Here is a 7234-nt window from a genome sequence, read left to right on the forward strand (position 1 = left end):
TTGACTAATGAAAATAATTGGACACTTCCTGAGCCAGCTCCTGAGCCTATTCCTAAAGCAACTCCGAAGAAGAGAGGTGTTCTATTTCTCAGTCCTGAAGATATGCAAGAGGCAAAGAAATCCATGAAAGAAAAGGGTATTAAAGTTGAAGATGTTAAGAATTTACCTCCTATTGAAGAAATAAATGGTCTTAATTTACCGCCTGTTGAAGAAATATATGGTTTTAATCCATCACCTATTGAAGAAACACATGGTCTTGATAACCCGACACAGGTAGTAAAGGTAAATTCTCTCTATAGATATGATAAAGCTGAAATCCCATTTACTAAATTTGCTAGCCCATGCTTAGATGAGTTTGATAAGTTTATGGTTAAGCAAGAAGACTTCAATGCTTATTTTGGTAGAGAATTAAAACGCAGTGCTGATATGCTTGAACACTTGGGTGATTATATGGCTAACGTCAAAGGTGAACTTAAACTTATTAGTAAACATGCTTCTATGGTTGCCACTCAAGTAGAACAAGTACTCAAAGCTCAAAATGATTTGCTCAATGAATTGAATAGTAAGAATAAGGACTATGCTGTTAGAGTGGCTACTAGAACTGGTAAAATGACTCAGGAACCTTTGTATCCTGAAGGCCACCCTAAGAGAATTGAGCAAGATTCTCAGAGAAATAATATAGATGTACCTAGTCCTTCTAAAAGGAAGAAAAAGAAGAATGATAGGACTTTGCATGCTTCTAGTGAACCTATTACTGAAACACCTGAGAATCCAAATGATATTTCTATTTCTAATGCTGAAACACAATCTGGTAATGAACCCGAAACTAGTGATAATGTTAATGATAATGTTCATGTTGATGCTCAACCTAGCAATGATAATGATATAGAAATTGAACCTGCTGTTGATCTTGATAACCCACAATCAAAGTGTCAATGTTATGATAAGAGAGACTTTGTTGCTAGGAAACACGGTAAGGAAAGAGAACCATGGGTTCAAAAACCCATGCCTTTTCCTCCCAAACCATCCAAGAAAAAGGATGATGAGGATTTTGAGCGCTTTGCTGAAATGGTTAGACCTATCTTTTTGCGTATGTGATTAACTGATATGCTTAAAATGAATCCTTATGCTAAGTACATGAAAAAAATTGTTACTAATAAAAGAAAGATACCGGAAGCTGAAATTTCCACCATGCTTGCTAATTATACTTTTAAGGGTGGAATAGCAAAGAAACTTGGAGATCCAGGAGTACCCACTATACCATGCTCCATTAAAAGAAACTATGTTAATACTGCTTTATGTGATCTTGGAGCCGGTGTTAGTGTTATGCCTCTCTCTTTATATCGTAGACTTGATTTGAATAAGTTGACACCTACTGAAATATCTTTGCAAATGGCTGATAAATCAACTACTATACCTGTCGGTATTTGTGAGGATGTGCCTGTTGTGGTTGCAAACGTTATTATTTTAACGGACTTTGTTATTCTTGATATTCCCGAGGACGATAGTATGTCCATTATTCTTGGAAGACCCTTTTTGAATACTGCAGAGGCTGTTATTGATTGCAACAAAGGCAATGTCACTTTTCATATTAATGGTAATGAGCATATGGTACACTTTCCGAGGAAACAACCTCAAGTCCACAGTATCAATTCTATTGGAAAAATTCCATCGATTATTTTTGGAGGTTTTGGATTTCCTCTTCCTACTGTTAAGAAGAAATATGATATTCTTATTGTTGGGGATGTGCATATCCCCGTTGAGTTAACCTAGTGTTATTTGAAAATTCTTCGGTTCCACGTTATTCGGAATGAGTTTGTTAACAAGACTTGATCAACCTTGTTAATGGATTCCTTTTGATGATCATGAGATGGATGAATTTAGAAAACACAACTCTGTGTACCCTCCTTTTACTTTCTGTTATTTATATTAAATAAAATAAAAATAGTATTTTCTGTCTGTTATCTGAATTATCCATGCAATATAAAAATACCCCAAAAATAAAAGTTCTCCAAATGCCCTGAAATTTAAATATGATTTTTCTGGAATATTTGAGAATATTTGGCACTGAGAACACAGCAGGGGCATCCACCTGGCCACGAGGGTGGAGGGCGCGCCCTACCCCCTGGGCGCACCCCCCTGCCTCGTGGGCCCATGGTGGCCCTCCTCCACTTATTCCTGCACCCACACACTCCTTCTTCCTCCCACAAACACCATTATCCAGTTCAAACCCGAGTCCAAGCTCATTTTGCTGCCATTTTCGATCTCCTTGCTCAAAACACCTCTCCAAAAGCCTAAGCTTCGGGGAGTACGTATTTCTCACCGACATTACATTCATGTTCACACACTCATTGCTAGATGTCGGTGCTCATACTTTTTCATTGTAATATACATGCTAGTTTATTTCCTTTTTATGCTTTCTTCTTGTGTGCTTAATAAACCTTATGAAAAACCAAAAAAATTAGTTGCAGCTTTTAGCTAGCTTTAATTTCTATGCTTGTAGTAGTAATTAAAAAGAAAACCCAAAATGATTTCATGTTCTTCTTTTGCTTGTTGGGAGCTTTCCCGTGTAAATAGTTTTTTTTCTTTTTTTTTCTTTGGGGGTCGATAGGAGAAGACCATGATTAAATTATTGAAGTGACTCTTATATGCATTATTGTTGATCTGACAAAAGAGCCCATATTGCCTTGTCTTCTCCTGTTTATTGAATGCTTGCATATTCCAGCTTAGTCCAATGCACGCGCACTATTATTATTATCCACATCATTCGGTCGTACAAGTGAAAGGCAATTATGAGGATATATGATGGACTGACTGAGATGAGAAAAGCTGGTATGGACTCGACCTCTCTTGTTTTTGTAAATATGATTAGTTCATCATTCCTGATTCAGCCTATTATGAATAAACATGTTTGCAATGACAATTAGAGATTAAAGTTGCTTATGCCATGCTTAATTAGCTAGGAGCTTATAATGTTTTACCTTGCGTGCCAACATGCTATTAAAATGGTTGTGATGTGGTATGATAGGGTGGTATCCTCTTTTGAACGATTCGAGTGGCTTGACTTGGCACATGTTCACGCATGTAGTTGAAACAAAATCAACAAAGCCTCTACGATATTTATGTTCATGGTGCATTATATCCTACTCATGCTTGCATTCGGTGTTGATTAATTTAATGCATGTTCATGACTGTTGTCGCTCTCTAGCTGGTCGCTTCCCAGTATTTTTCTAGCCTTCACCTGTACTAAGCGGGAATACTGCTTGTGCATCCAATCCCATAAACCCCAAAGTTATTCCATATGAGTCCACCATACCTACCTATATACGGTATCTACCTACCGTTCCAAGTAAATTTGTATGTGCCAAACTCTAAACCTTCAAATAAATATCATGTTTTGTATGCTCGAATAGCTCATGTATCAACTAGGGCTGTCCGTATCTTCCAGGTTAGGCGGGTTATTCTCAAGAGGAGTGGACTCCGCTCCTCACTCACGAGAAAATGGCTGGCCACCGGGATGCCCAGTCCCATGCTTTATGCAAACAAAATCAAAATAATTGCAAACAAAACTCCCCCTGGGACTCTTGTTAGTTGGAGGCACTCGTTGTTTCGAGCAAGCCATGGATTGATGCTTGTTGGTGGAGGGGGGGGTATAAACTTTACCACTCTGTTTGGGAACCGCCTATAATGTGTGTAGCATGGAAGATATCGCCATATCTTGGTTGTTATGTTGACAATGAAAGTATACCGCTCAAAATATTATTCACCTCTATTTCAAAACCGAGCTCTGGCACCTCTACAAATCCCTGCTTCCCTCTACGAAGGGCCTATCTATTTACTTTCATGTTGAGTCATCATCCTCTTGTTAAAAAGCACCAGTTGGAGAGAACCACTGTCATTTGCATTAATTACTGTTAGTTTACATTGAGTATGACTTGACTGGATCTCTTTTACCATGAATTACAATGTCTAGTCAGTCCTTGATCTTTAAAGGTGCTTTGCATTTATGTTTTGCGGTCTCAGAAAGGGCTAGCGAGATACCATCCTGTTATATCATATTATGATTGTTTTGAGAAAGTGTTGTCATCCGAGATTTATTATTATTGCTCGCTAGTTGATTATGCCATTGATATGAGTAAACATGAGACCTAAGCGTTATTGTGAATATGGTTAGTTCATAATCTTTTCTAAAAACTTGAATGATGGCTTTACATATTTACAACAACAAGAGCAGACAAAGTTTGTAAAAGTTTTTCTTTATCACTTTCAGTTTGTCAACTGAATTGTCTGAGGACAAGCAAAGGTTTAAGCTTGGGGGAGATGATACATCTTCATCGTATCTACTTTTCCAAACACTTTTGCCCTTGTTTTGGACTCTAACTTGCATGATTTGAATGGAACTAACCCGGACTGACGTTGTTTTCAGCAGAATTGCCATGGTGTTATTTATGTGCAGAAACAAAAGTTCTCGGAATGACCTGAAACTTCATAGAGCGTCTTTTTGGAAATAATAAAAAATACTGGCAAAAGATCAAGGCCAGGGGGCCCACACCCTATCCACGAGGGTGGGGGGCGCGCCTGCTCCCCTGGGCGCGCCCCCCTACCTCGTGGTCCCCCTGGAGCTCCTCCGACCTCAACCCCAACTCTATATATTCACTTTTGGGGAGAGAAAAATAAAGAGAAGGATTCATCGTGTTTTACGATACAGAGCCGCCGCCAAGCCCTAAAACCTCTCGGGAGGGTTGATCTGGAGTCCGTTCGGGGCTCCGGAGAGGGGAATCCATCGCCGTCGTCATCATCAACCATCCTCCATCACCAATTTCATGATGCTCACCGCCGTGCGTGAGTAATTCCATCGTAGGATGAAATTTATCATGTAATCGAGTTAGTTTTGTTAGGGTTTGATCCCTAGTATCCACTATGTTCTGAGATTGATGTTGCTATGAATTTGCTATGCTTAATGCTTGTCACTAGGGCCCGAGTGCCATGATTTCAGATCTGAACCTATTATGTTTTCATCAATATATGTGAGTTCTTGATCCTATCTTGCAAGTCTATAGTCACCTACTATGTGTTATGATTCGGCAACCCCGAAGTGACAATAATCGGGACCACTCCCAGTGATGACCATAGTTTGAGGAGTTCATGTATTTACTATGTGTTAATGCTTTGGTCTGGTACTCTATTAAAAGGAGGCCTTAATATCCCTTAGTTTCCGCTAGGACCCCGCTGCCATGGGAGGGTAGGACAAAAGATGTCATGAAAGTTCTTTTCCATAAGCACGTATGACTATATTCGGAATACATGCCTACATTACATTGATGAATTGGAGCTAGTTTTGTGTCACCCTAGGTTATGATTGTTACATGATGAACCACATCCGGCATAATTCTCTATCACCGATCCATTGCCAACGAGCTTTCCATATATTGTTCTTCGCTTATTTACTTTTCCGTTGCTATTGTTACAATCACTACAAAATACCAAAAATATTACTTTTGTTATCATTACCTTTTGCTACCGTTACCACTACTATCATATTACTTTGCTACTAAATACTTTACTGCAGATATTAAGTTTCCAGGTGTGGTTGAATTGACAACTCAGCTGCTGATACTTGAGAATATTCTTTGGCTCCCCTTGTGTCGAATCAATAAATTTGGGTTGAATATTCTACCCTCGAAAACTGTTGCGATCCCCTATACTTGTGGGTTATCAGAAGGGCCTATCTTTTATTCTTGTCTTATATCTTACGCAAGAGTCATGGTGATCTTCACCTTTTCTTTTTACATTTTATCCTTTGGCAAGCACATTGTGTTGGAAAGATCCTGATATATATATATATCCAATTGGATGTAAGGCATCATGAACTATTATTGTTGACATTACCCTTGAGGTAAAAGGTTGGGAGGTGAATCTATAAGCCCCTATCTTTCTCTGTGTCTGATTAAAACTTTGAACCCATAAATATCACGTGAGTGTTAGCAATTGTGAAAGACTAAATGATAGTTGAGTATGTGAGGTTTGCTGAATTAAAGCTCTGACATAGACCCTTCCTGAAAATAAGATGAATTGTAATTGTTCGATGACTAATAACACGGTTTGTTAGTTTTCAAGAAAGTTTATGATCTATACTTTAACATGTGAATAGCTTGTTACTTGATCATGAGAAGTCCTATGAGTTGAGCTACTGTTATGATACATAATGATGCTAGAAAAGGTGATTGAAATTACCATTGATCAAACTTGTGCACCTGCTAGCATTCACACTTCATAAATTCTTTCTTTTATCATTTACCTACTCGAGGACGAGCAGGAATTAAGCTTGGGGATGCTGATACGTCTCCAACGTATCTGTATTTTATGAAGTATTCATGCTATTATATTATCCATTTTAGATGTTTATGGGCTTTACTAAATACTTTTATATTATTTTTGGGACTAACCTATTGACCGGAGGCCTAGCCCAAATTGCTGTTTTCTTGCCTATTTCAATGTTTCGAAGAAAAGGAATATCAAACGAGTCCAAACGGAATGAAACCTTCGGGAGAGTTATTTTTGGAACGGAAGCAATCCAGGAGACTTGGAGTAGACGTCAAGGAAGCTACGAGGCAGGGAGGCGCGCCCCCACCCTTGTGGCTCCCCTGACCGACTTCTTTCTCCTATATATGTCCATATACCCTAAAAACATCGGGGGGCAGAATAGATCGGGAGTTCCGCTGCCAGAAGCCTCCGTTGCCACCGAAAACCAATCTAGACCCGTTCCGGCACCCTGCCGGAGGGGGGGATCCCTCTCCGGTGGCCATCTTCATCATCCCGGCGCTCTCCATGACGAGGAGGGAGTAGTTCACCCTTGGGGCTAAGGGTATGTACCAGTAGCTATGTGTTTGATCTCTCTCTCTCTCGTGTTCTTCAGGTGGTACGATCTTGATGTATCACGAGCTTTGCTATTATTGTTGGATCTTATGATGTTTCTCCCCCTCTACTCTCTTGTTATGGATTGAGTTTTTCCTTTGAAGCTATCTTATCGGATTGAGTCTTTAAGGATTTGAGAACACTTGATGTATGTCTTGCATGTGCTTATCTGTGGTGACAATGGGATATCACGTGGTCCACTTGATGTATGTTTTGGTGATCAACTTGCGAGTTCCATGAACTTATGCATAGGGGTTGGCACACGTTTTCGTCTTGACTCTCCGGTAGAAACTTTGGGGCACTCTTTGAAGTTCTTTGT

Source organism: Triticum urartu, chromosome 6A, assembly GCF_056163025.1.
Source record: "Triticum urartu cultivar PI428250 chromosome 6A, HENAU_Tu73, whole genome shotgun sequence".
Lineage (NCBI taxonomy): Eukaryota > Viridiplantae > Streptophyta > Magnoliopsida > Poales > Poaceae > Triticum > Triticum urartu.